Below are 23,904 nucleotides of genomic sequence, written 5' to 3' on the forward strand. Positions count from 1 at the left end.
AGGCATTTGTTTCTTTTGTCTTTATACTATTTGTAATTTCTTTTTGCTATTGTGACAGTTTCACATTTGCTTGTCTTTTCTAGCACATTATTACTGGTGTCAAGAAATGGAAGTTATTTTTGGAGGTTAATATTTTATCTGGCAACCATCTTGAACTCTCATATTAATTCTAATACTGCAGTTTGTCTGCTGAATCTGTTGCTGATGTTTTTTAGGTAGATCATAATATTTTTATGGTAAGTAATTGCAGTTTTGTTTTGTTTGTTTGTTTTGTTTTTGAGATACTGTCTCACTCTGTCGTCCAGGCTGGAGTGCAGTGGCACAATCATAGCTCGTTGTAGTCTCAAACTCCTGTGCTCTGGGATCCTTCCACTTCAGCCTTCTGAGTATCTGAGTCTACATGCATGTGCCACCACACCCAGTTAATTAATTAATTTTTTTTCTAGAGACAAAGTCTTGCTATGTTGCCCAGAGTTGCTAGTGTGGAATTCCTGGCCTAATGTGATCCTCCCATCTCAGCCTCTCAAAGTGCTAGGATTACTGGTGTGAACCACTGCACCAGGCCCTTCCATTTTGTATTAATTAATTTTTTCTTTATATCATTGGCCAGAGCTGACAGTAATAGATTAAAAGTTAGCAATGATAGATGGGAGCTATGGTCTTGTTTCTGATCTCAAAGAGAATACATCTAAAGTTTCTCCATTTGTTATAACATTTATTATAGTTTTTAAAAAATATAACCTTTAGCAAGTGAAAGAATTATCTTTCTGTTTCTTGTTTGCTAAAAAGTTTCCTCCTTTCTTCCTTCCTTTTTAGGAAATACAGAAAAATTAATATCAATCCTTTGTTGTCCACTTATGCTCCAGGAACTATGCTGTACATTTTACATGCATTATTCCTTTTTATTCTCACAGCCACCCCAAACAAGTAAATACTACTACTAACCCTATTTTACTCATGGGGGAACAGAGCCTCAAAGGGGTTCAATTTCAATACATTATCCAAAGAATGATGGGAAGCTGGCACTCAAACCTTGATCAGGCTGACTTCAAAGGCAGAATCTTAATGAAATGCAATCATCGAAGTATTATTAAGTACCATTTGTGTAAAGCCTTAAATATTTACAGTTACCTCTTTAGGTCTTCATTGGCTTCTTTCTACTGACCCTGACTATCTTTAAACTTGATGCAGCATCCTGTCAGGGGTCACCATCAACTTCTGGCTCATTTAATCAGCTTTGTTTCACCTTCCCACTGAGCTACCCTTTCAATCTCTGGTCTTCTCATCATTGAAAAAGCTCTAACTACCTGCACATTGACTGGAGAGATGACATTAAATCACATTCCTTTTTAAATTTTCTTACACTGGGCAGGATCAAACAATTTTTCATGATTAAAACCAAAGGAAGTTAAGAAGTCAGAATTATTTTTGGCTTAAAAATCTCTTTATATTTTAATATATTTAAAACTTTTTATTTTCAAATAATTTTATATTGATAGAAAGTTGGAAAAAATATACTGGGAGGTCCTGTGTAAGCTTCACCCAGTTTTCCTCATGGTAACATCTTGTATAATGATACTATCAAACTAGAAAACTGATTTTGGTACAATCTACAGAGATTATTTTATTTCACCAGTTTTCCATGTTCTCATGGACACACACACATGTGTGCATGTGTGTGTAATCCTATGCAGTTTTATCACATGTGTAGATTCATGTGACAAGTTTAGGACACAAAACTGTTCCTAGGGTCCCCTTCATGGGACTCCTTCATAGGAGTCCTCTACCCCACTCCTAGGAGTCACATCCACTCCTCTACCCCATCCCTAAACCCTAGCAACCACTAATCTGTTCTCCATTTCTAATTTTGTTATCTCAATGTTATTTAATTGGAATCATTTAATGATTACATTAAATGAATCTTCTGGATTGACTTTTTTTTATTCAGAATAATTCCCTGAAAATTTATCCAGGCTGCTCTAAAAGTTAATTGTTCATTCCTTTTTATTGTTGAGTGTCTCCTGTGGGAAGGATGTACCAGATTTTAATCATTCACCTGATAAAGGCCATCTGGATTGTTTCTATTTTTGAGCTATTATGAACAAAACTGTTATAAAAATTAGTGCACAAGTTTTTGTGTGAAGATACGCTTTCATTTCTTTGGCAAATTAACTGAGGCCAATTGGGTTTCTTTGTTTCTTTTTTCTTTTTAGGATTTGGGTCTTGCACTGTTATTCAGGCTGGAGTGCAGTGGCACGACTGCACCTCATTGCAGGCTCCATCTCCTGGGCTCAAGCAGTCCTACTGCCTCAGCCTCTTGTGTCATTGGGATTACAGATGTGAGCCACCATGCCTGGCACTGGGTTTCTTTTTGATTATATATAATTTTGAAAATCGGCAAATTTTTTGATACACTTGAAAGAAACATACAATTTTGTCTTTTATTAATGTGAAATAAATTATATTGATGTATTTTCTGTTTTTAAACTGGGTAGAAAGGTAGGTTGCATCTGTATTGAGTCATTGAATAGGAAATTTATGCTTACTTTACCATCAATGTGGAGCCATACAAGGTTTATGAGGAAAGTAATATTTTATATACATTGATCTGGCCAAAGGTTTTAGGATAAATTGAAGTAGGAAAATATAGGAGATAGATGATGGGGCCAGGTAAAGAAAGAGACTATCACTTTATAGTGAAAGGATGAGGATCAGGAGGACTAGGAGATTCCTTTTCTGATCTCATTTATATCACTGAACTTGTTATATATGCTACCTTTATCAGGTCATTTAACTTTTTTGTGAGACAGAGCCTCACTCTATTGCCCAGGCTGAAGAGCAGTGGTACGATCTCGGGGCACTGCAACCTCCGCCTCCCTGGTTCAAGCGATTCTCCTGCCTCAGCCTCCTGAGTAGCTGGGATTACAGGTGCCCACCACCATGCCCAGCTAATTTTTGTATTTTTAGTAGAGATGGGGTTTCACCATGTTGCCTAGGCTGATCTTGAACTCCTGATCTCAAGTGATCCACCTCCCTCAGCCTCCCAAATTGCAGGGATTACAGACCTGAGCCAGCATGCCTGGCCCATTTAACTTTTCTTGACTTCAGTTACTTCATTTGTAAAATGAGTGATTTGGCTTGAATCTGTAAAATCCATGATTGCTTTCAAATCTGCAATTCTATAATTCCAAACCATGAGGAAACAGGATTTTCTTCCACTGGGAAAGGAAAACAGAAGATGGATCTGATAGGCATCTCGAAGGTAAGAATCTACGTGGCTCAGTCACTGATGGAATGTAGAGCCCAAGATGAACTTTCAAAGACTTTTATACTTCAATGCTGGGTGACAGAGAAAAGGCAACATTATCAGTTCAAAAAAGATGAACTCAGCAAGGTAAGCTCATCTTGGTTGAGGGACTTTTTAAAGTTTAATTTTGGATGTGTTTTGTCTGCACACAAGATAGTTGTGTTATACAACTCCTGGAGGCAGTATTTATATGACATTCTATGTAAATGGCTCCCCTTCATCTGGGAGGTATGTAGTACACTGCTTGCACAGCTGTAAACAACAGTCTTGACTGTGGACATCCAGGTGGAAATGTCCAAAAGATAGTTGGATATGAGTCTGGTATTTGGCAGTTAGTGGTGGACAATAAATAGAGACTGTACATTGACAAAAAGTACATGCCATGACTAGAACCAAGCCCTTAACTGTGATCAAATGTATGATTTAGTTGGATTATTTCAATATAACTATACTCAACTATTATAATTGTTTATTTTATAATAATCTATTTTGTCTCATTCTGTATATAATGTTGTATAAAAATCATGTAAGGCCTAATTACAGATTCTTCATTCCTGTAAAAATCAGATGATTCTGAAATTAGCAAGAAGTTATACATCTATAGGCCAAGGATTTGGTTGCAAAGTCATAAAATAAATTTATTGCCCAACAGATACATTCAAAGGTTTTACTTTTATAAAAAGAGATTAGGTTATAAAAATGGGCAAAGATTCAGAGGTTCTTATCTTCTTCAGATAAGATGAAGAACTCCTCCTAAATTGTATTTATTCTTGAGTATTCACTCTGCACATTGCTGTCATGAATCTTTCTGGTTGATGCTTAGCCTGCTTTTGCAACGTTTTATCTCTAGGGAGGATGCCAGACTGAGGCTGAGTTATAAGTCATAAAAATGAAACCTACTAAAGAGCGGACCACCTCTGTTACTTTTGAGTCAATCCAACTGGTGTTCTTGCTAGGAGATACATGGTGTCACTAACTAAAAAAAATTAAACAAAACAGATATATCTGAACCTATATTTTCTAATGAGTATCATCCTTCAAAGTCAAAGTGTAATCCTTTTGGGAGATTTGTTTACCATTTCCAGAGACTGAATGTTGGTTATCCCCAAAATTCATATGTTAAGATACTGACTCCCAATGGGATGATATTAGGAAGTGTGGTCTTTGGTAGGTGATTGCGTCATGAAGGCAGAGCTTTCATGAATGGGATTAATGCCCTTGTAAAAGAGACTCCAGAGAGCTTATTTGCCTCTCCCACTATGTGAAGACACAATAAGTCATCCTCTCTGAACTAGGAAGCAGGGCTTCATCAGACACTGAATCTGCTGGTCCCTTGATCCTGATCTTGGACTTCTTATCATCTAGAACTGTAAGAAATAAATTTCAGTTGTTTTAAACCACCCAGTCTATGGTATTCTGCTATAAAAGCCCTAACAGAATAAGATACCATCTACTCATTAGTTCATGAAATCTTTAGCTGCTGAGCTGATATGTGAACTATGCAAGAAGATAAATGTTACATTATAAACACAATTTATTTCTGCTCAAACTTTATTATCTAGCTTCATCACATTTAGCTCAATAGAATGAGTTTTGCCAGTTTCCAAAAACTATTCCTCCCTCAAAGAATTAAAATTTACCACCATCACACAAAGGCATAAGAATGATACAGTGGACTTTGGGGATTCATGGGGAAGGGTGGGAGGAGTGTGAGGGATAAAGGACTACACATTGGGTACAGTGTACACTACTCAGGTGATGGGTGCACCAAAATCTCAGAAATCACCACTGAAGAACTTATTCATGTAACTCAAACCACTTGTTCCCCCAAAACCTATTGAAATAAAAACAATCATGTTTAATGGTAATGTAGCTATCCTAGGAAAGGACCAACCCATTTTTATCACTCTTTACCACGGGCCCATCACAGATGAGAGATTTCTATCTTATGGAAGAATCTGTACAAAATATATATAAGGATATATATTTGCAGCATTACTTATATCCATAAAAAAAGATAGTCATCTAGTTAATGCCACTGAGTCATACTTTTTTATATTTTTATTGCCATATTTTAAAAAATAATAATAGTTAAAGAAACTAGTGAATCGTATCCTTTAAATTCGTTCATCATATGGGAAGTGAACTATGTCTCAATAAAGATATTTTTAACCCTCCCCCTAAAATAAAATGTACACCATTGAGAAGACTCAAAACAATTATTCATAGACCATGAGACATTCTTGAAGTTCTAAAAAGTTTTTCTTTTTTGTTTTATTGAAATAGAGTTTCACTTTTGTTGCCCAGGCTGGAGTGCAATGGTGCAATCTCGGCTCACTCCAACCTCCGCCTCCCGGGTTCAAGTGATTCTCCTGCCTCAGCCTCCCTTGTAGCTGGAATTACAGGTGCCCACCACCATGCATAGCTATTTTTTGGGGGTATTTTTAGTAGAGACAGGATTTCAGTATGTTGGCCAGGCTGGTTTCAAACTCCTGACCTCTGATGATCCACCTGCCTCAGCCTCCTAAAGTGGTAAAATTACAGGCATGAGCCATCAGGCCCGCCTGAAGTTCTAAAAATTTTTTGAAGCAATAAGAGTACAATAGAGTCAGACGAGATGACTCCTTTGAAAGATTGTTATGTTTATACATAAATTTATTCACATTATTTATCATAATGGTTGTATGGATTGGGAGGAAGAATATGTAATTTGTATCAGGCAGACCTGACTTCAATTATTAATTTTACCTCTTTAACAAATGTATGACCATTTGTATGTATGTGTCATCACTAAGACTGTTTCATTATCTAGTAAATTAGAGATGGTGATAATACTTACATTACAGATATTTTGTAAGAATCAAATCAATGAAAAGTAATTAGCATAGTGCTAAATATGTACCATTTGAATACCAGATTATTCTAAGTTGATTTTATCAGTGAGTCAGTCTGCTCCAGGAGACAGCTCACTGATGCCAAGGACAGCTTCTTTTGTGAAAGGTAGAAGTCCTGGCAAAGTGAAAATTATCATATGATAGCTCATGTTTTATGAATGGTTCTTGGGAATGTTGGAGACTAAGGGCCATCCACACAACTAGGTAAGAATCAGTCCCTAGTAATTCAGTCAGTGAATAAACTTGATCTTATCCTTTATTTAATTCCAAAATGTTTTAAAGAAATATTTATATTGCTAATGAAGACAGGTGCTGTCTAAATCTTGTTAATTAAATTTTCATTTAAAGGGGCCCTTGATTAGGATTCTGGTTAACCTTCTACCTCAGTCAGCTCCTCTTGCCAACTTTACAATAATAAATAGCCCATAAAGCGTTCCTTCTGGCAATGGCTTTCCTCATTTATAATGTCTTATACATTCAAAAAGTTTACACCTCATCTTGTGTATTAATTTGATACTAATTATGTAGTCAGTCTAAGCCTTCCTTTCCATGGCTTCTTCCCTAAACTGTCCTTTTCCTAAGGGGCAGTTAAGGACTAAAGTGTTGACCTGAAATGCTAGACCTCACTTCAAAAGGGTTGTTAATCCCCTTCTAGTCACCCCTTTGAACTCACTTCTCTTGCCTTTCATATTCAGATTGGACTGTGTTGTCTTCTGCATTGCTTTGTAAACAAAAGAGAGAAAGTTGGGAGTGAGTGGAGAAAGAAACAAGGTGGGGAGTAAAGGAGAAGGTGGTGGAAGAAGGAGATTATATAAAGATGGGAAAATGGGCTGGGCGTGGTGGCATACACCTATAATCCTAGCACTTTGGGAGGCTGAGGCGGGTGGATTGCCTGAACTCAAGTTTAAGACCAGCCTGGGGAATATGGCGAAACCCCATCTCTACTAAAATATGAAAAATTAGCTGGATATGGTGGTGCATGCCTGTAACCCATCTACTCCAGAGGCTGACACAGGAGAATTGCTAGAATCCAGGAGGCAGAGGTTGCAGTGAGCCAAGATCACGCCACTACACTCCAGCTTGGGTAATATAGCAAGACTCTGTCTCCCCCACCCCTACCCCCCAAAAAAAGATGGGAAAATGAGAGTTGTATATAGGAAGAAACCTTCACTGCCAGAAGTTAAAGTGAATGGCTTATACCTTTTATAGGTCAAGGACCTTGTCTAAGACTCTGTGAAAGCTGTGTCTTGTCTACCCAGATATATGCTCATATGCATATATGTAGGAAATTTCACATCCCATTTCAGAGACTATACATACCTCATAAAGTGCATCAGTAAGCCTCAGGTCAGTAGTCTACATCAATGACCTCCCATCATGAAATTCAATCACACCATTTGCAATTTATATGACACTGATTTGAGAATCATTTTGTGAAAATATCTGAGTTATCTTATAGTTGGTTGATTTCCTAGTATTCTACATGAGACCTTCCTCTGTCCCCACATTCTTTGGGCTTACCCATTTCCCAGGCTTCCACTGCCCTTTCTATGAGTAGTTAATCATTTTTCTCCTCCTTAGAAAGCTCATGAAAGTTTCAAAACTTCTATCCACAAACAAACACATATACGTTTATAGTCTTAGTTTGGCATTCAACCTGCTAAGTAAGCACTCATGTTCCACCCAAAGTTCATCCATGGATGCAAGATTTGTAACTCCTGGATTAGAGGGAACTAAATGTTTATTTATTAGGTGGATTCAAGCATGTGGCATTTTTACTTGGTTCCTAAATATATTCCAGTGTTTAATAGAAACAAGTTTTTTTGTTGTTGTTTTTTTTCTTTTTAAGAACTATGTAATCCAGTTTCAGATCTTCCTGGCTTTGAGCTTCATTATGGAAATCTTGATTAAATCCCCAATGTTAAAAATGTTGGTGGGCCTCATGGAGCTCCAAAGAACCCAGTATAGTACTCTTCTACCATCCTTCAGGGCGCTGTGAGTGAGCCTTGGTCCATTGTGCTCAATTGAGAGCTAAGTCAATGTGTCTTATTACTATGCTAAATGATGATGGAAAACCAGTCTCTTTCAGTTAAAAATAGTCTTTTCTGGATTGAGTTCCTTTGGATAGTTCTCAGTGTTTTAGAATTTGAACTTGCCGCACCTACATCCGTCCTCTCTAAGATAGCAACAGAGAGGAGGCAATGAGTTGACATGGACATCTTTGTGTGGGTCCTTAGGCCTCTACAGTAATTTCCTCAGCAATGCCTCCCTCAATCATTGGGAACTATTCTGGCATTAGATGATGAAGTCGAGGACTTGTGAAATATAAGGTCTACGCTCTCAGCTCATCTAGGCCCAGAGTTATTCACCATTGTGCTGGCTTAGACTCACCTCTTCCCTTGCCTGCCTTTCAGGTCCTCTGAATCTCAGCCACATCCTCCATCTAGCCCCAGAGTTAGATTGTCCACCTGCAGCCCTTGCAGTAGTGTTACCTTGCTCCTCATGGCAGTAGCCCCATGGGAGGCCTGCTGGCTCTAAACATTCAGCTATTTTCTATATCCTCCCCAAGGAGCATGTGAAAATATCTGGATACATTTATGCCGGGTAAAAGCTGATGGAAACTTGGCCCTCTCTATGCCTAGATCTGCCTTGAATCCATTTTTCTTCCATTACGATTATCCCCTATTAGTGAGGGGACACTCAGAAAGGCAATTGTTTTAGTCTATTTTCTGTTACTCAGACTAATTTATAAAGAAAAGGCATCTATTTCTTACAGTTCTGGAGGTTGAGAAGTCCAAGAGCATGGCACCAACATCTGATGAGGGTCATCCCATGGCAGAACGACAGAAGGCTGAAGCAAACATGTGAGACAGAGAGAAGAAATCAGGCAAAACTCACTTTTATTACAAATCCAGTCTTGTGATAACTAACTCACTTCTGCAATAATGATATGAATCCATTCATGATGGATTTGCCATCACCTAATCATCTCTTAAAGGCTCCACATCAACTAAAAGTCAACATGAGTTTGGGAGCAGACAAACATTCCAACCATAATAGTGGTGTTCCAGATTTCCAAAGACCAAATTTGGAATAATTCCACTTTGTTTTTAATTTTACCCCTAAACCTGTTGGAAAATGTCCTCAGATTCTAGTGAGTGGTGGTTCAGGGGCATACTTACTTATGGACTCTTCCACTTCCTTTGTAGCCTCTTACCCTTTCTTTTTCACTCTCTCTCCCACCTCTCAGAATGCTACAGTTTTGTTTCTGGATAGGGTACCATTCAATTATATCATCTCTTTAGTTCTCCCAAATTAGTAAAGCTCTAGAATGCCAATGCCAATTGGCCAGGCTTACCTTCAATCAATCTCTGTCTCTCTCTCTCCCCCTCCTTCCCCCCCTCATGGCTGCAGTATAATTTACATACCATAAAATTCATTCATTGTAAATGTACAATTCAATGATTTTTTAAGTAAATTTAGAGTTGTGTAGCTACCACCGTACCTTCATTTTTCAAATATTTTCATTATCCCAATAAAATCATTTATGCCCATGTACAGTTAATCCACTTTCCTATCTCCAGACCCCAGCAACCAGTCATCTGCTTTCTGTCTGTATGTATTTGCCTATTCTGGACATTTCCTATCAATGGAGTCACATAATATATGTCGCTTTGTGTCTGGCTGATTTTACTTAGCATACTGTTTTTGAGGTTCATCTACATTATAGCAATGTATCAGTATTTCATTCCTTTTTAATACTGAATATTATTTCATCATTTGACTATACCACATTTTGTTTATCCATTCATTTCCTGATGAACGTTTGGGTTGCTTCCATCTTTTGGCTATTGTGAGTTGGGTTGCTTTAAACATTCATGTAAAAGTTTTTGTTTGGATACCTGTTTCTAATCCTTTTGGGTATATACCTAGGAATGGAACTGCGGGGTCATATGGTAATTATACATATAGCTTTTTGAGGAACTGCCAAACTGTTTTTCATAGTGGTTACCTCATTTTACATTTCTACCAAAAGAGTATGAGGGTTTCAATTTCTGTTCATTCTTACTATCACTGTCATAATCTTTCTTTTTGATTATAGCCATCAAAAGTCTTGACTCTTGCTATACAAAAGGAATTTAGGAGTCTCTGACTCCAAGACTGCTGTTTTCCTGAGATACCCTCAGGAATTAAACACCTAACTTGATGATAAAATCTCAGAACTACTTGTTTTTTATATGGTGTTAACCACTCCTTGAAGCACTGAAACCCACTAATTTACTGGCAGGGGTTAATGAGGATGTCCTAAGGTAAAATGATTTAAGAAGAATGAAAATGATTGAATGTTTAAAAAATATTATTATTGATATATTTGCTCTTGGATATGGATTGGGGAGAGGGAAAGCTCAAAATTGAATATGACTTGTAAAGCAACATGGGAACATGAATGGGAAAATATATCAAAGGTTATTTGGCCAAAGAGAAGAGTGATTATGGGAGTTGATGCCAATTGCATTAAGGAAAAAAGATGACCATGTGAAGGCAGCAAAAATATGCCCAATTAGAATTGGCCTAGAAGAACATTAAAATGAAGGTCATTTAACAAAGTCAACTGGAAAAAAAAGTGACAAAAAAATTAAGTCAGCAGGATTGCTAGGAAGTAAGCACTAGAACGAAGTGTGCTGTGTAATCAAAGGAAAAGAGTCAGGCTTTTCTGATTCTGGTCAGACAGTAGCTAAGATCAATTTCTCAAAAGATAGAACATTTGTCCTAAACATAGGAAGGGTAAGTAAAGTCTTATTAGAACAGAAGGAAATTTAAATCAAGACCCCAGGAAAGATCAGTGAAAATGAAGACTTGCTGCTGTCTAAGATAGTGATATGACCTACTACGGAGGCCAAAGGTCCCAAGTTCTCAAGAGACGCACCTTCAAAAGATGGTCCCAAGGCTTAGGTCTAAGCCACACATTTTTGAGGAAGCAACCTATCTAGGGAGACCAGCATCACCGTATGTAGTAAGCTGGCTCTACCATTTACTAGCTATATTACCTTAGGCATTGCATTCATTCTTCCTAAGTCTGAGCAACATCATTTTCATGCAAAATGTGTTTAATAATATTTACCCCACAGGGTTGTTGAGTGATTAAATTATGTAGCATCTGTAAAGCTTGTAGCACATGGCAGCCCCTCCGTATACTATACTTCTTATTATTATTGTTATTATTGGGTGTAACAACAATGCTTTTAAAAGGGAGATGAATATCACTAGCATTACTGAATGTGGATTTTATACAGTTAACAGCTAATTTATACTCGAGACAGGCAAGACTATCAGTGGGCCTTATCTAGAAGATAACTAGCAGGACTTGGGCTTGAGATATACAGAAAATGTTCATGGAAGGCAGTAGAAAGAAAATTCATTATGGGTGAATTTTAAAATGCTGTTTGATCTTCAGTAAATCATGACTTTCTCTTCGAGCCATAGTAGTGTTACCCGGAAAAGAGGACCTCAATCCAGACCCCAAGGGAGTGTTCTTGGATCTCATGCAGGAAGGAAGTCAAGGCAAGTCACAGAGTACAGTGAGAGGAGATAGCTTATTGAAAGCGACTCCATTACATAGTAGAGTGTCCTCAGAAAGCAAGCAGAAGAATGCACCTTCTTTAAGTTTTTCATATATAGGGTTCTCGTCTATGCAAAGGCTAAACTAAGCTGTGTCTATATGTGAGTGAGCAGACAGGATGACAAAACTTATTATTCTGTTGATTTAGAGAAAACTATCCTTGACATTTTACTGTGTATGCACATCAGAGCTCTTGAGAACATATTGTTTTGGGTATTGGAACACCTGGACTTTCTGTTGTTGTAGGAGTTTGTCCTTGTAGGCCTTATCAAGCCTTTTTATTTCGCTGTAAACATCTCAGGATCATGGCTTGTGACTAGAAAGGAATGTGCCTTGTTATTCTCAAGATGGAGTATTTTTGTGTGTGTGGATTTTTTGTTTGTTTGTTTTGTTTGAGACAGAGTCTCGCTCTGTTGCCCAGGCTGCAGTGCAGTGTCGCAATCTCGGCTCACTGCAACCCCCGCCTCCTGGGTTCAAGTGATTATCCTGCCTTAGCCTCCTAAGTAGTTGGGATTATAGGTACTCGCTACCATGCCTGGCTAATTTTTTATATTTAGTAGAGACAGGGTTTTACCATGTTGGCCAGGCTGGTCTTGAACTGCTGACTTCAAGTGATCCACCCGCCTCAGCCTCCCAAAGTGCTGGGATTACAGGCATGAGCCACCGTGTCCAGCTGGAATTGGTTTTGAAATGATGTCACTCTGGCTTTTCTAGGCTCTTGCTTCCCTAACAGTTGGCATATAAAAGTTATCCTGCAATTGCTTGTGGACATTGCAAAGTACCCACAAGCAAAGGTGTGGGGGAGGGCGCCATATAGGACACTCCTTGCTGTCTCTGACACATCCTAATCCTGTTTCCACCTCAGGACTTGTTCACCTGTTATTCTCTCCACCTGGAACTCTCTTCCTTAAGGTAACACATGAATTGCTCCCTTGCTTCCTTCAGGGCTTTCCTCAAATGTCACCATCTCAGTGATGTTTTCCCTGACCACCCTATTTAAGGGAACTCCTAGCATGCCTTACTTCCCATTCTTGCTTATTTCCTCCATATGACTTTTCTTCATCTATCATGCTGTCTGATGTCAGCTTCACAAGGGCAGGGTTTTTCTCTTTATGTCCACTGCTGTATCCTCACTGCTCAAAACAGTGCCTGGTATAGTAGAGTGCTCAAAAACTATTTCTTGAAAGAATAAATGATTTGATTCCATTTCAATGCTGTCACATGCCCAGGATCAATGGCTTAAAAATTAGAACAAACCAGATGGGGAAAAGAAATGAATGTGAAAACAGGATTGAGGCAAAGCCTGCCACAGAGCTCCTTCCTTAATGTGTTGCCTGCAGACCCCCGATGAAGTTTATAGATCAGTGGAAATATGAAAAAGGAATAGTTGATTTCCAGTCACAAGAGGCTGATCATGAAAGTCTGGTCCTCCTTTTGGGGTCATGTCTCCTATGGTTTACTCTCAAAGCAAAAGTAGCAGATCAGCAGCCGAAAGGATACAAACGCACTACGGACAGACTTGTAAAGACACTAGGGATGACTAAACCACTGATGCCGATGAATGTGGTGTCAAAGTTGGGAAGTAAATGATTTGTCGAGACACTAGGGGTGACTTGACTGCTGACAGCCTCTCTTGTATCTCTTACAGACATGCCCTGAGTTCTGTAGACTTGGCATCCCACACAGAGGAAAACCTCTACCAGATTTGAGAGTTGAGGGCTTTGGGTTGCTGTATTTTACACCCACCTCTCGGACCCCTTATTCAGCATCCAGAGACAACTTGTTTTACTACAGAAGGCAATAATTTCCCTATTCAGGATGTCATGTCGCCAAGGTTCACATCCTGTGCTGAGGCCTTGAAATTCTTGCTGTGCCAGCTCTAGAGTAATCTCTATTATTCTGTACCTGAACTACAGGACCTAGTTTCTAATTTGGTCCTCACTGAGGCCTACTTTGGTCAGGTCTGGCCATGGCTTACCCCACCAGTCACAGGTGCTGTGTAATATCACATTGACAAAGCATCAGAAGAAAGGCAGCATGGTCTCACAGTATATGAAAAGCAGGCTTAGGAAGGAGGAGACAAAATTGATGTAACAAAACATAAAACTATCAGCATGGTGTCTCAGTTGAGAAGTGTCACTATGCCAGATGAAAAGGTGAAAGAAGAGCCAGCAGATTTCTTTGCTATTGTTGCAGGAGAAGATGAAACAAAATTGAGTCATAGGAATACAGACATCGTAAAATGAAAAAACCATCTGGATATTTGGGGGGGCGTGTCAATAGGAAATTATAGGACTGATCATGAAAGTTCTAGTGCCAGTTCCCTGTGTATTGCGTGACTTCATTTACAGCATTAGGCCTTCCATTTGGGACCTTTGATATGGCCATTTAAGCAGGAATGAGAGACATGGTTTTAAACAAGTGATCCCAATGAAAGCAGTGTCAAAGTTGGGAGGTAAATCTGTTTAGGTTAAGATTATTTTTGGTTTTCTTTATATTTTCTTATGAGTTAGTGGTGCTGAAAGGAACATGGTGGTCAGTGGGAACAGGCCTGTTTTTTTCAGACACCCTGTCCCTGGGGTTAATTTCATATGCAAACAAACAAACAAACAAACAAAAAAACAGTTCCAAATCAAATAGTTACACAGAATTTACTGAAATGCAGAGAAAATTGTTAATCAGCAATAAAAAATAATGAAAGTAATTTTTACAAATTACACTGTTTTCAACAACAGTATGGTGTGGGGGAAGAACATGGGCCTAAGAATCTAAGCCAGTTCTCTTCTGAGGTCTGCCGCTGCCATGCACAGAAGACGACTGACATACAGTGCCCCCTCCTGAGCTTAAATGGCCATGACAAGATCAAAATAAAGGGAAACCTGTATTCCCACAGAATCCAGAGATGGGAGCCATCTAAATGACAAAGACTTTGCATAATTCCAGCACCAATATCCTACTTGTTGCCTAGTAGTGGTATTATGGGTGAAGTATCTCTAGTTCCACTTTATTAGGAATCTTACACTATTGGTTGTCCCCTTTTCCCCAAATCTTCCATTTTCCCTGGTTTTCTGGCTCATTCCCATTGCCATTTAAAGAGACTCTAGCTTCTCTCATCTTAATAAATGCTGATAGGATCTCAAATGCCTCTTCCATATCACTGCGATGTTCAGTATGAAAGAAAGATGGTGTAGATATAAGATAAATCTAGGATAAATGAGGTTAAGTAAAAACCTTGTAGTACTAAATCTGAATGTGCAAATAAATTTCCTATTATCCAAACTGAAGAACTAAAGAAAGGGAAGACTTTCTGTTCCTTCATTATAGTTCCAAGCTCCAAGCAGTGACCAAAGAACCACTAGTATGGTTTTATCTTTTATTTGTTTTAGTTTTTTTTGACACAGGGTCTCACTCTGTCACCCAGGCTGGAGGACAGTGGTGTGATCATGGTCCCCTGCAGCCTCTACCTCCCAGGCTCAAGCAATCCTCCCACCTCAGCCTCCTGAGTAGCTGGGACTACAGGCACGTGCCACCAAGCCCAGATAATTTTTCTTTTTTTTCGTAGAGATGGAGCTTCACAATGTAGCCTGGGCTAATCTTGAACTCCTGGGCTCAAGGGATCCACCTACCTCAGCCTCCAGAGCTGGGACTATAGGTATGAGCCATCGTATGGTGTGGTTTTAAACCAGTGAAAGTAGCATCTATGTTGCAAGGTGGAGCTGGTTAGATTTGCACTATTCTTAGTTTCCTCTCTATTTTCCTGTTTCTTTCGTGGATCAAGGTACATTTTCTTTGTCTGTGATTAAGAATTGTGTGGTTCATTGGAATATAAAGTAATGAGATTCATTTTCCCATAAGACAGATACATTCACTGAGGAGTTTATACGCTTTGCTCTGAGATAATATTTGTACAACAAAAAACCTGAAGTGGTTCCCAAAGTGTCTATATTTTAGTCTGTGCCAAATAAGATAGCTGAGTAAACATAACTGAAGTAATCAAAAACTGCCAATTTGATGGCAGCATTATAGGCATGTCCTGATTGTGGAGAATAACAGCTATATTCTGTTATTAACTGCTATTAAACATTAATAACTGCAAATCTACTTTTTTACTTGGAAATCAAAAGTGTGTGTTTATATCTAGATATTTGAGTTTAGAATTATATCCCATTTAGGTCTTTATCAACTATCACTCTAAATCCTTATGTCATGCTATCTCCATCCTCAAGTGTAACCAAATCATAGGCATATTTTAAATAACTAACCACATTTGAAAATCTTGATGCAGAGCAGATAACGTATATTCCTCTTGATAAAATATCAGGTACAACATAGATCAGAAATATACATTCCCAGATTTTATCTCAGAAAATTCATGAACTAAAGATAGGGAGCTACCATTTCAGGTTTTTTTTTCCAATTGTCTTTGCAAAGGTTGTATGATATATTGATAATTGATGAAAAGTTGAAATGTAGTGTTATCTACATTATAATGTATAGTTTCCTTTTTAAGAAGTAGATTATACATTGGCAACTTGGGATAACTATTTACCATAAGCTAGAATTCAGTATGTGTGAAAGAGAATTAGAAAAGAATACTAAATTTATGTGACTGAATCACTTCCACAAAAATTTGCAACTGCCTTGATTAATCAAGAATGAACCAAAGCCATAAAAAAAGAACTCAGAATCTTGAAAGTTGAGATTTGTAAAGGTCAAAAGTAAATAATATTATTGTTTCTTGACACAGTTACTAAGAATTTTATTGTGTATAAGTTTTACTTCAGTGTTAAACAGGTATTGTGATAGGAAGAATTTCAGTTCTCAACACTTTTGCTTTGTCAAGGATAGAATAAAACAAAGAGTTTGTGCTATCTTGGTCTCTGGTTATAATAAAAGATATCCAAATAGTTTTTATATGTTCATTATTTTCCATCTATTTTTCTGCATGCTCCTCTGTTCATATGATGCTAAATGCCTCAGTAGGCTTGATGAGATCAGTGAGATTGGCCAGGTCAACAAGGCCTACAACTGGACCAGACACAGAAGGATGATTCTGGACGGTAGAGAAGAACATCAGGAAGATGAGGTAGTAAATCACAGGGACCCAGTCACAGGCACTAAGGTTAATATACAACACTCCATCTCCAGGACTCTGATTTTGGACGAGTCATGGTGAGACTCTAGTTCTGTAGAAACTAAATGTCAAGCAGAAACTCGTACATAAAAGAAAGAGTATCTGTGGGAACTGGAGTGCAACTCAAGCGGATTTATTAATAGCAGCCAGATCAGAGTGCTATTACCAGAACAAAGTGCAGAAATAGTGCAGGGCCATAAAACAGACTGACTTTTATAGAGAATGGGTGATAGGTAGAGTTTCTTATGTCCTCACTGTCTGTGACCTGATTTTTACCAGAACTTGGAGCAAGGCTAATCCTACCAATAGGATTACGTGGTCCTGATTGTAGTGTTGGAGGCCTGCAAGGCGGAATTAGGCAGATCATTGAACACGAAATAAATTATCGTTTGTTTAAGTTTAGTACAGGAGTTGCAAACTATGACCTACTGCCTGTTTGTGTACAGCCCATGAGCTCAGAATGATTTGTACATGTTTAAGTTGCTAAAAAAATAAAAAAGAATAATAATTTATGACATGTAAAAATGTTATGAAATCCAAATTTCAAGGTCCATAAATAAAGACTTATTGGAACAGAGCGATGCTTATCTGTTTTCATATTGAATATGTCTACTTTCATGCTACAATGGTAGAGGTGAGTACTTGTGACTGACACTCTATGGTCTGCTATGTGGTCCTGTACAGAAAAAGTTTGCCAAACTTGGTTTAGTGTATAAAGTCAACTCAAGGACTTGATCATCCTTTGAATAAAGCCCGTTTGTCTCATCTTTTGAACTTTGATTTGATATGCCAAACACAATCTTTTTTTTTTTTTTTTTTTTCGAGACGGAGTTTCACTCATGTTACCCAGGCTGGAGTGCAATGGCGTGATCTCGGCTCACCGCAACCTCCGCCTCAATCTTTTTTAAAAAATATTTTATGACAGGGTCTTGATCTGTCACCCAGGCTGGAGTGCAGTGCCATGATCTCAGCTCACTGCAGCCTTAACTTCCTGGTCTCAAGCAATCCTCCCACCTCAGCCTCCCAAGTATCTGGGACTACAGGAGTGTGCCACAACGCCCAGCCAATTTTTAAATTTTTTATAGAGGTGGGATCTTGTTATGTTGTACAGGCTGGTCTCGAACTCCTAGCTTCAAGCAATCCCCCTGCCTTGCCTCCCAAAGTGCTAGGATTACAGGTGTGAGCCACTGCACCTGGCCCCAAACACAATCTTGAAGGTATATTCCTAAAACCAAGTTAGTGCATGAAATTTTGATCCAGCCTTTTCCAAGATTCTGTTCGACCCCTTTCCTCTTCTTCCTTCTGCTGAGGTCCCAGCATGCATCATGGTCTAGTATACCTTTATTATGATATCCAACAGATCACAGCTGGATGGAATCTTACAAGTTATAGATAAGAAGACCAATTTAGAGGTCCACAAAGGGGAATATATATGTTAGTTCACTTTAACAATCAAGGAATAAGTAGCCCCACATCCTTCAAGAAGTGCCTTGGAAATAAGTTAAATGTAGTTAACTGCCTTCAATGAGTCAATTTTGAATTTATTTATTTTTGACCCATCATAAAAAAAGCCAAAGAAACAAAAGCAAGGAGAAATCAAAATGACTATAATAAGTCTGTCCAAAAAGGAAAAGGAGAAAGAGAAGGAGGAAACCCATAATTTGAGGCCATATGCAAATAGAATTAGTTTTGCCAAGATGTCTCGTGGTCTACCACTCCAATTCCCCTTTCCATTTCTGACAGTTGTCTCATGGATTCTGTGTGACTACTTTAATGCCTAAATCTTTACAAGGAGAATCTCTGAATAAAATCTTAAATTATACTTGTTCAGTTACATTTGATTTAGTGATCTGAACAACACAAGTACTGGTCAACCAAAATGGAAACCAGCTTATCATCAGTCCTGCCTCTATCTACAGAGGCAAAATGAAAGGAGAACTGAGGCACTTACGGCAGTTTTGCAAAGGAATCAGGTAAATATCCATTGCTATCATGGGAAAACAGTGGTGGTGTTAGGGTGGGAGTGGGGATTTGTATAGAGTCTTCCCTGGCTAATTACTCAGAATTATTTTCCTGTAGAGGCAGTGTCCGTCTCTTGCATGTGACTGCTGAAGCAGATCACAACATAGCAGGTCCAATCAGTTAAGCAATCTTAATGATCAATGTATTTTCCCTCTGCATTCATTCTGCTGTGAACTACATTGTGAAGATGGCTATGTCAATTTAATCAATCATGTCCCAAGATTCAATGTAGCTGCTGCATGTAGATTTTTAAAATGTTTATTGCAACAACTCATGCCTCTCCCTGTCACTTATTAATATGTTAAGAATTTAATAGCTCTTGACTGGCTAGTGTGGAATACATTTATAGTGTCCAGCACATAGTAAGCCTAATAAATATTTGTTGACTAGCATTTAATGACTAACTGTACAAGTCATAATAGAATAATACAGACATTCGGAAGTAGAGTATGCCTTAGATTAGGCCAGTGGCTCTTAACAGGAATGATTTTGCTACCTGCTCCCAGGGGACATTTGGAAATTTCTGGAGACATTTTTGGTTGTCACAAGGGAGAATGGCAGTGTTTTTGGCATTGATTAGGTAGAGGCTGGGATGCTGCTAAATATCCTAGAATGTACTAGACATCCCCTTTAAAAGAATTATCCTGTTTAAAATGTCAAGAGTCTGAGGTTGTGAAATCCCAGATTGGGCAGATAATAGATATGGATCAGTTTGCCTTTTTAAGAGTAGATGAGAGAAAAGAAAAAAAAAAAAGAGAGAGAGTAGATGAGGAGGGGTGAATAGGCACAGTTTAGAGGAATTTAGGATAGTGAAACTACTTATGATAATGTAATAGTAGGTACACATCATTTTACATTTGCCAAAATCCGTAGAATGCACAGTACCAAGAGTGAACGCAAATGTACACTATGGACTCTGAGTGGTCATGATGCCTCAATGTAGATTCATTGATTGTAATGAATGTACCATCCTGGTGCCACATGTTGATAGTAGCGGAGGCTGTGCATGTTGTAGTGGACAGGAGGTATATGGGAGTTTTGTACTTTCTGCTCACTTTCACTGTGGACCTCAAACTGCTTTACAAATAAACCCCTTTTTTAAAAAAAGGAGATGAAGATTTTCTTACATCAGCTCTTTAAGGATTGCTCTGTAGAAAGTAACAACCTAGGCAGCTGCGAAGCAGAAACCAAGCACAAGCCCAAGCAGTGTTTGTAGATCTGGAACCCATGGTCATTGATGAAGTTTCCTCTGGCACATACCATGAGCTCTTCCACCCTGAGCAGCTCATCATGGGTAAGGAAGATGCTGCCAATAACTATGCCCGAGGGCACTATACCATTGTCAAGGAGATCATTGACCTCATGTTGGGCCAAATTCATAAACTGGCTGACCAGTGCACAGGTCTTCAGGGCTTCTTGTTTTTCCACAGATTTGGCAGGGGAACTGGTTCTTGGTTCACCTCCTGGCTCACTGAATGTCTCTCTTTTGACTATGGTAGGAAATCCAAGCTGGAGTTCTACCCAGCCCTTCAGATTTCTACACTTGTACTAGAGCCCTAAAATTCCACCCACACCACCCTGGGGCACTCTGAGTATGCCTTCATAATAGACAATGAGGCCATTTATGGCATCTGTTGTAGAAACCTTGATATTAAGTGAGCACCCTACACTAACCTAAATAGGTTCATAGGTCAAATTGTGTCCTCCATCACTGCTTCCCTGAGATTTGATGGAACCCTAAATATTGATATGACAGAACTCCAGACCAACCTGTGGTCCTATCCCTGCATCCACTTCCCTCTGGGCATCTATGTCCTCATATGGTTTAGCTCTGTGTCCCCACCCAAATCTCATTTTGTAGCTCCCATAATCCCCATGTGTTGTGAGAAGGACCTAGTAGAAGATGATTAAATCACGGAGATGGATATTTCTGGTGCTGTTCTCGTGATAGTGAATAACTCTCACAAGATCTGATAGCTTTTAAAACTTGGAGTTTCTTTGCACAAGCTCTCTCTTTGCCTGCTGCCATCCATGTGAGATGTGACTTGCTCCTCCTTGCCTTCCACCATAATTGTGAGGCCTCCCCAGCCATGTGGAACTATAAGTCCAATAAACCTCTTTCTTATAAATTGCCCAGTCTCTGTTATGTCATTATAGGCAACATGAACACAAACTGATACAGTAAATTTGTACCAGGACAGTGGGGCACTGCTGAAAAGATACACAAAAATGTGGAAGTGTCTTTGGAACTGGGTAACACGCAAAGGTTGGAAAAGGTCGGAGGGCTCAAAAGAAGATAGGAAAATGCAGAAAAGTTTAAGACTCCCTAGAGATTTGTTGAATGGCTTTGACCAAAATGCTGATAATTATACAGACAATGAAATCCAGGCTGAGGTGGTCTCAGATGGAGATTAGGAACTTGTTGGAAACTGGAGCAAAAGTGGCTCTTGTTATGTTTTAGCAAAGAGACTGGCAGTATTTTGTCCCTGCCCTAGAGATTTGTGGAATTTTGCCCTTGAGAGAGATTATTTAGGGTATCTGACAGAAGAAATTTCTAAGCAAAAAAGCATTCAATAGGTGACTTGGGTGCTATTAAAGGCATTCAGTTTTATAAGAAAAGCAGACCATAAAAGTTTGGAAAAATTTGCAGCCTGACAATGCTGTAGAAAAGAAAAATCCCATTTTCTGAGAAGAAATGGAGCTGATTTTAATCCCCAAGACAATGGGGGAAAATGTCTCCAGGGCATGTCAGAGGTCTTTACAGCCGTCCCTCCCATCACAGGCCCAGAGGCCTAGGAGGAAAAAATGGTTTTGTAGGCTGGGTCCAGGTTCCCTGTGCTGTGTGCAGTCTATGGACTCAGTGCCTTGTATCCCAGCCACTCCAGCTGTGACTAAAAGGGGCCAAGGTGCAGCTAAGGGTAGAAGCCCCAAGCCTTTACAGCTTCCACATGGTATGGAGCCTGCAGGTGCACAGAAGTCAAGAATTAAGGTTTGGCAACATCCACCTAGATTTCAGAAGATGTATGGAAATGCCTGGATGCCCAGGCAGAAGTTTGCTTTAGGTTCAGGGACCTCATGGAGAACCTTTTCTGGGGAAGTGAGGAAGGGAAATGTGGGGTCAGAACCCTCACACAGAGTCTGGGGTACTGCCTAGTGGAGCTGTGAGAAGAGGACCACCATCCTCCTGATCCCACAATGGTAAATCCATTGACAGCCTGCATGGTGTGCCTGGAAAAGCTGCATATGCTTAACACTAGCCCATGAAAACAGATGGGAGGGAGGCTGTACTCTGCAAAGCCACAGGGGTGGAGCTGCACAAAACCATGAGAACCCACCTCTTGCATCAACATGACCTGGATGAGAGACATTGGGTCAAAGGATATCGTTTGGGAGTTTTAAGATTTGACTGCCCTGATAGATTTTGGACTTGCATGGGCCCTGTAGCCCCTTTGTTTTGGCCAGTTTCTCCCTTATGGAATGGCTGTATTTACCCAATGCCTGTACCCCCATTGTATCTAGGAAGTAACTAACTTGGTTTTGATTTTACAGGCTCATAGACACGGGGACTTGCTTTGTCTCAGATGAGACCCTGGATTGTGGAATTTTGAGTTAATGCTGAAATGAGTTAAGACTTTGGGCGACTGTTGGAAAGGTGTAATTTGTTTTGAAATGTGAACATATAAGTTTTGAGAGGGGCCAGGGGCAGAATGATATAGTTTGGCTCTGTGTCCTTACCCGAATCTCATCTTTTGGCTCTCATAAGTCCCACGTGTTGTGGGAAGGACCCAGTGAGAGATGACTGAATCATGTTGGCAGGTTTTTCCCATGCTGTTCTCATGAGAGTGAATGGGTCTCACAAAATCTGATCATTTTTAAAATGGGAGTTTCTCTGCACAAGCTCTCTTTGTCTGCTGCCATCCATGTAAGATATGACTTGCTCCTTCTTGTCTTCCACCATGATTGTGAGGCCTCCCCAGCAATGTGAATCAATAAACCTCTTTCTTTTGTAAATTGCCCAGTCTTCAGTATGTCTTTATCAGCAGTATGAAAATGAACTAATACACCCTCATCATCTCTACTGAGAAAGCCTACCATAAACAGCTTTCTGTAGCAGGGATTATCAATGCTTGCTTTGAGCAAGTCAACCAGGTGGTGAAACATGACCCTCGCTATGGTAAATACATGGCTTGCTGCCTGTTGTACCACAGTGATGTGTTTCCCTAAGATGTCAGTGCTGCCATTGCCACCATCAAGACCAAGTGTACCATCCAGTCTATGGATTGGTTCCCCACTGGTTTCAAGGTGGCATTAATTACTAGCCTCCCACTGTCGTGCCTGGCAGAGACCTGGCTGAGATACAGAGAGCTGTGTGCATGTTGGGCAACACCACAGCTATTGGTGAGGCCTGGGCTCACCTGGACCACAAGTTTGACCTAATGTATTCCAAGCATGTCTTTGTTCACTGGTATGTGGGTAACAAAATGGAGGAAGGAGAGTTTTCTGAAGCCCGTGAGGCCCATGAGGATATGGCTGCTTTTGAGAAGGATTATGAAGAGTTAGTGTGGAATCTGTTGAAAAAGAGGGTGAAGAAGAAGAATACTAAAGTTAAAACAGCAGAGGCAGGAGAATCACTTGAACCTGGGAGGTGGAGGTTGAAGTGAGCCGAGATCATGCCATTGCACTCCAGCCTGGGCAACAAGAGCAAAATTCAGTCAAAAACAAACAAACAAACAAACAAACAAAAAAACCCAGCACAGATGCTGCTTTCACAGGGAAGCTTATTCTGTTTTAAACATTGAAAACTTGTGGTCTGATGAGTTAATTTGTATGCAGCAGTGTATGCTCTCACATACAATTACTGACTTCTGCTTTAAAACATGTATGCTGTATTACAGACTCAAGCTGTTCATTTCTGTGATGGGTTTTA

At 39.4% G+C, this 23,904-nt stretch overlaps 1 pseudogene; it reads left to right on the forward strand.

Annotated features, from left to right (window-relative positions):
- The first annotated feature begins 13,168 nt into the window (after positions 1-13,168).
- On the forward strand, positions 13,169-23,580 carry LOC108293368 (annotated as a pseudogene).
- Positions 23,581-23,904: the final 324 nt, after the last annotated feature.

Source organism: Cebus imitator, unplaced genomic scaffold (genome assembly GCF_001604975.1).
Source record: "Cebus imitator isolate Cc_AM_T3 unplaced genomic scaffold, Cebus_imitator-1.0 Scaffold535, whole genome shotgun sequence".
Classification (NCBI taxonomy): Eukaryota; Metazoa; Chordata; class Mammalia; order Primates; family Cebidae; genus Cebus; species Cebus imitator.